Source organism: Cupressus sempervirens, chromosome 8 (genome assembly GCF_028749045.1).
Source record: "Cupressus sempervirens isolate cs-2001-9-10 chromosome 8, ASM2874904v1, whole genome shotgun sequence".
In the NCBI taxonomy this organism is placed as follows: domain Eukaryota; kingdom Viridiplantae; phylum Streptophyta; class Pinopsida; order Cupressales; family Cupressaceae; genus Cupressus; species Cupressus sempervirens.
Window position 1 is genome coordinate 62,604,674 of NC_143125.1, and position 6,996 is coordinate 62,611,669.

General features: G+C 38.0%; 1 pseudogene across 1 annotated transcript; it reads right to left on the reverse strand.

Annotated features, from left to right (window-relative positions):
• Positions 1–3,072: 3,072 nt before the first annotated feature.
• On the reverse strand, positions 3,073–6,534 carry LOC149541612 (pentatricopeptide repeat-containing protein At3g26782, mitochondrial pseudogene; annotated as a pseudogene). Its single transcript, XR_016355356.1, has one exon. The product of XR_016355356.1 is annotated as a pentatricopeptide repeat-containing protein At3g26782, mitochondrial pseudogene (transcript).
• Between the last annotated feature and the right edge of the window lie 462 nt (positions 6,535–6,996).

The window sequence follows — 6,996 nt, forward strand, 5'->3', positions numbered from 1 at the left end:
TCCAAAACTGATTTTGGCTTTCCAACATGTTGTTTTTGATGACCATAAACTCCCCCTTCATCAAAAATCACATCTCTTGAAACAACAATCTTATTAGTAATAGGATTGAATAATCTATAAGCTTTGCTTTCCTCACTATAGCCCACAAAAATACATGATTCACTTTTAGCATCTAGCTTTTGCCTATTCTGATTAGGGATGTGAACATAAGCCAAACAACCAAAAACTTTAAAATGATTTACATTAGGCTTTTTCTCATACCATGCTTCATATGGAGTCATCTTGTGGAGGGCACTTGTAGGACTCCTGTTGAGAATATATACGGCTGTAGCAACTGAATCAACCCAATAAGAATTGTTCAAACCCTTGGTTTGTAATATGCTCCTTGCCATTTCTACCACTGTACGATTCTTCCTTTCAGCCACTCCATTCTGTTGGGGTGTGTATGCAGTTGTGAGTTGTCTTTTGATGCCATTCATCTCACAAAAATTTTGAAAATTGTTTGAGCAAAATTCTCCTCCTCGATCTGTTCTCAAACATCTTATTGTGTTCCCTTTCTCATTCTCTACACGAGCTTTAAACTTCTTGAATGTATCAAAGGCTTCATCTTTAGTCTTCAAAAAATATACCCAACACATGCGTGAGTAATCATCAATAAAAGTAATCAAATATGACGACTTACCCAAACTTTGTGTTTGCATTGGACCACAAACATCTGAATGAATAAGTTGAATTGGGTATTGGGCCCGCCATGCATTGCCTTTTGGAAATGATTCCCTTGAATGTTTCCCTTTTGCACACCCTTGACAAATCTGTTTATGCTCTTCAACCTTAGACAATCCAAGAACTAATGCATTTGATGTTAGATTCTTCAAACTATTGAAATTTAAATGGCCATACCTGAGATGCCACAACCAACTTTTATCCTCATAAGCCATATTGACAAGCTGATTATCATTTTGACCAAACTTCAAAGGAAACATCCTATTCTTTGTCATAGGAACAACTGTAATCACTTTATTTTTTTTATTCTTATCATAGATAGTACAGTGCATGTTCTCAAATACCACTCTATAATTCTTCTCACATAGCTGCCCAACACTCAATAAATTATGCTTTAACTTGGGAGTATAATAAATATCTTGAACACTTTTCATACCTTCCTTTGTCTGAACATCCATGGCTCCTTTGGCCGCAACATCCACAGTATTGTTATTACCAAGGGTAATATTGGATCTGTAACTATCATCAAGCTTTGAAAATATTTCTCTGTTGCCAGACATATGGTTAGAGCATCCAGAATCCAAATACCAAACATCATTCACAGTACTTTCACCTTTCTCATAACACAAAAATAAATTACCCGAGGAAGGATCCTCATCTTGTTGGGCATAATTTGCACTATTGTTACCTGATTTCAGTCTACACTCTCTCTCAAAATGTCCATACTTATTGCAATGATAACATTGGATGTTCCTTTTATCAAATCTGCCTCTACCTCTGCCTCCTTGAGCACCTCCTCTTCCTCTAGATCCTCTTGAAAAATTCTGATTTTGGCCCCTTCCCGAGCCTTTGTTGTTGTTACTATTGCTGCTAGCACCATCGTTCTTTGAAATTTGCAATTGGGAAGCAAAAGCCTTCTCATTAACACTGATAGATGTGTCCCTTATTCTATCCTCGTGTGATTTAAGAGATCCAACCAATTCATCATACTCCATGGTAGCTAAATTTTTGCTTTCTTCTATGGCAATTACTACAATATTCCATCTTGGGGTTAGAGATCTCAATACCTTTTGTATTATTTGCTCTTGAGCAATAGATTCACCCAAAGTGGCCATTTTATGAGTCACATCTTTCACTCTCACACAGAAATCTCCCACACTCTCTGTCTCCTTCATCTTCAAGTTCTCATATTCTCTTTTTAAAGTTTGTAGCTTCACAACCTTGATCTGATCATTGCCATGGTAAGCATCTTTTAGAGTCTTCCAAGCCTCTTTTGCTGTCTGTGCATCAGCAATTCGAGGAAACAAGCTCTTATCAAGAGCCATCTGAATATGAAACAATGCCATTGCATTCTTCTTCTTAGCTTCTTTCTTCAATGTCCTGTCATTAGGTTGGAGAGTATTCCAATCTGTAGGCTCTTCATATCCAGATTCAACGATCTCCCAAAAATCTTTCCCAATCAAAAAAGTCTTCATCTTGATTGACCAATATTGGTAATCAACTCCATCAAACTCTAGGATTTGCAAATTGTGAGCCATGCTGCTGTCTTCCAAACACCTTCAGCTCTGATACCAAATGTAGGATTCAAACAACAGCAGCAACACAATAAAAAAATATGATAATATTCCAACTACAAATTGCTATTCAGCCAATAAATTTATTCAAATAAAAATTGTTAATACTAATCCCTAACACATAGATCAAAATATAGATCAGGAGTTCTGACAGTAGTTTTAGCATTATTCCATGCCTATGATTAAGGATGGGAGAAGAAGTAACTAAGACTAGACAAAAATGCATCCAAAAATATCATCTAATGCATGCCATATGTACAACATGCTTCTTGTTTAAACTACTCCTAAACTGAAGTATTCTAAAAATTATTTATAGAATGGTGAAAATGGAGCAGTGGAGCTGGAGTTTGTAGTGAAGATCTCAGCATCAATCTTCAAGCAACACGGCAGGTGCTTGGGCTTCTTAGCCTAGCCTAGCTTTAATACCATGTTGAGTTTTCATGGACTAGCTACAACTCAAAGCCAGCACTTTTCACTTGTGAAAGTATTCTACCAACTAAGCTAGTAGCCCTGTATAACCAGCCCTTTGTCAGTCCAAATGTGATTTATTTCCAACTTCCCGGCTAATACCTCACACTACATATATATTGGCTAATAAACTCGCATTCTGATATATATGATAATGAAATATTCTTACTATTTTATTTCTACTATTTTCTAGAATCAGATAGAAAGCCAAACCAAAACATAGTTTTTCTCATGGGATTTTTGGTAAAAAGAAACACAGATAAATGCACTATTTGGGACATGCAAATAACTTGTAAGAATTAGAAAAAGATATAAACATTTGAATTTATTTTTAAATCTTTTAAATCTTATGAATTGATTGGTCAATTGAATTGAATGATTCCAATACTTTCACTTTCTTACATTCAATATTTTCCTTTAATACTTTCCTGCCTTTGACAGGATTTAACAATTAGCAATTTTATTACGTTTTACTAAATGAGAGGGGACATTACCGATAACAAGAATTGGATTTCCTGTCAATTGTTTCGTACAAGACTTTCTAAATGCACTGCAACTTCCATCTCCATCATCTCCAAACAGTAGATAGACCGTAATTCTCTCACATTTGATTTCACTTTTCCTTTTTGTGAAGGGTTGCTCTCTTTTTTTCTATTTTTGTCTTGTCTTATTCTCCATATCCTACTCCGGATTTCAAGCCCAGAAGAGCAGGTTTGTGGGAAGCGGTTCAATATCATGTCACGGCCATAGTATCATAATACTGGGCTTTCAAAAACAGTAAACACCCTATTGGCTTTGTATATGCCAAAATAGCACGGTATACATTTGATTTTATGAAGTCAACAACGAAGCCTAGATCTCCAGAGATGTAGAAAAATGCATGGTTTACAAACTGGAAATAAAACCTGGTCAGTTCCTTTTTCAGTGCAGATCTGATAAGGTGTATCTTCTGCAGTGTACACACGTTGACAATTTGCTTCATTTAGCTTCACCAATAATCCCCACAAGAACATTGTCCTTGCCTGAAATGATGGAACCGGTTCATATCTCTAACAACAATTTCTCTTTCAGTAATCTTGGAAATAAACTTGGTTGCAGTGTGACAGTCAATACATACTCGAAGGTTTTTAACGACTCTAATAGTTGTTCCAGGGGGCGTGTTTAACAATCCAAATGCAATTGCCAGCTTCTCACTATGATGGCAAAGGAACAAATCTTTTTCCTCCACTTCCACGTCTTTCAGTGCATGTGTTGAATCAGGTAAATACCCTGCAGCCTTCATCTCCCATGACAATTTCTCCAACTTTGCATAGATATCCTGTGTCTTTGGATGGGATCTATCTCCTACATAAAACGTATGTACTTTTTTATGGCCTTCGATCCAACTACATCCAGGTGTCTTTTTAATTCCTCTATCTTTCATTAATCTCCTTATTTCTTGAGCTTCATCCCACATGCCTACGTCTGCGTAGATGTTTGACAGAAGAACATAAATTGCAGCATTGTTAGGATCCAACTCAAAAAGAAGCGCTGCTGCAAATACTCCTATCTTTGAGTTCATATGTGGTCTACAGGCACCAAGCAAACATGCCCACACAACCCTGACGGGTTTGATTGGCATTTTGATAATAAAGTTTAGAGTTTCCTCCAGATAGCCAGCACGGGTAAGAAGGTCAATCATGCATACATAATGATCAATTGTAGGTATAATGCAATAAGAGCTGCTCATGTCACTGAAGTATTTACAGCCCTCATCCACTAAACCGACATAGCTGCACGCCAGTAAGACGGAAACAAAGCTTACATGGTCAGGGTGTGTTCCTTTGTGCTTCATAAGTTCAAAGACTTCTAGCGCGTCTCTACAAAAACCATTTTGTGCATATCCTGCAATCATAGCATTCCATGAGATTACATTTCTGTGAGGCATGTTGTCAAAGAGTTCACGTGCCTTGTCTATGCTTCCACATTTTGCATACATGTCTACGAGGGCACTTGCAAGTATAACATTCGGCAAAAATCCGTTTTTAATTATGCTCTCATGGATATCTGTGCCTTTTTGCAGAGCTCCCGTTTTGGCACAGGCTGGGAGGATGCTGGCATAGGTTGCGGAGTCCAACTTTATCCCTATCGATTGCATTTGCTTAAAAATTTCCAGGGCCTTGTCAGCAAATCCATTTTGGGTATATCCGGCAATCATTGCATTCCATGAGATCACATTTCTTTCAGGCATTTCTTTAAAAAACATCAAAGCCTCGTCAAGAACACCGTTTTGGGCATATGCTGCAACCATTGCAGTCCAAGAGACGACATTTTTATGAGGCATTTTGTTAAACAGATCGCGTGCCTTATGCAGGCTTTTACCTTTTGCATACATGTCTACCAGGGCACTCGCAACCACAATATCTGACAAAAATCCACTTTTGATTATGATTTGATGGATGTACATACCCTTTTCCAAAGCTCCAGTTTGGCCACAGACTGGAAGGATGCTGGCAAACGTTAGGGGGATTGGCTTTACATCTGCCAATTGCATTTCATTGAAAGTTTCCAAAGCCTCTTTGACAAACCCATTTTGTGCATATCCTGCAATCATTGCATTCCATGAAACTAAACTTCTTTGAGGCATTTCATTGAAAAGCCTGAAAGCCTCATCAAGAAAATTGAGTTGTGCATATCCTGTGATCATTGCAGTCCACGAGACCACATTTTTCTGCGGTATTTTGTCAAACATTTCGCGTGCCTTGGCTATGCTTCCACATTTTGCGTAAACGTTCAACAAGGCTGTTGAAACTAAAACATCTGAGATAAACCCACTCTCAATTATACTTCGGTGTATATCAATACCCAGTTGTAAATCTCCCATTTTAGCACACACTGAAAGGATGCTGGCAAAGGTTGCGGAGACTGGCTTTACACCTGCCGATTGCATTTGCTTGTAAGTTTCCAAGGCCTTTTCAACAAATCCATTTTGCACATATCCTGCAATCATTGCATTCCATGAGACTACATCTCTTTCGGTCATTTTATCAAGCAATTGATGTGCCTTGTGTAGGCTTCCACATCTTACGTACATGTCTATCAGGGCACTGGTAACTACGACATCGGATAATCCTCTTTCAACGATGCTTGCATGAATACACATACCCTGTTCCAAAGCTCTTGTTTTGGCACAGATTGGGAGTAGGGTGGCAAAAGTGAACTGATCAGGTTGTACCCCTGTTCGTTGCATTTGGTAAAACAGTGCCAATGCTTCCTGAGGATTCGCATTTTTTCTGTAGGCTCCAATTATGACATTCCATGAGGTAACCTCTCGGTCTGTCATTTCATCAAACACTCTACGCCCATCAATCCAATTACCACACTTGACATACATGCTAATAAGGGTTTTCTGAAAATATGAGCATGGAGCGAATGCGAATCCCTGGTCAGTGATGAGAGAGTGGATACGTTTACCTTCTGAAGTCGCCTTTTCGGAAATGCAGCTCTGTAACAGTTGAATATACACGGAAGACTCTGCAGGCGGATTGTGTGTACTAAACAGAATGTGTAGCGCCTCTTTCAACCAACCCTCTTTGCATAGTGCCGTGAGATTGAGATTGGCAGTCGAAGGCATTGGCATTATGATATAATTATTGAAGTTCCGGAATGTGCATTGTTACTGAATGGATCGAGTCGCACGGAAACAGCTAGGGGTGAAAAACCTAGGCAACGGCTACCCAGCCAGTTATTTCGACTGGCTGGGTATGACGCCGTTTATCCCTCCGTCTCCGTCTCCTTCCTTCCGCGTCTTCCCATGCACGGACCCCGCGGTACCTTTTTCCGTACCGGCATGTAAGGATGGAACTAATAAGATTGTAAGGGTTTCCTTAAACTAATATTTCAAATCATGAATAGAATTACTATACTTACCAGGATAAGATAAATTTAAAAAGATAATAAGATTGAAATGTTAAAATTATAATATTAACTATATCTATAATCTATTAATAAAGCCATAGAATTACAGAAGATAATAGAATTTGAATCAAAAGTTGATGATGCAAGAGTGAAACGTGCATGTGTAAGTTTAATTTTGAGTATTCTGGGTTTAATGGTAATTTTTTAACTCAATAATATTGGGATTTTGGAGATTTAAGAGTGAAATGGATAATGAGTATTTTTTTAATAAAAAATAGTGTAATCATAAGTTTTTGTCAATTATGTATCCGTGGCTTTATTCAAATATGGTTTT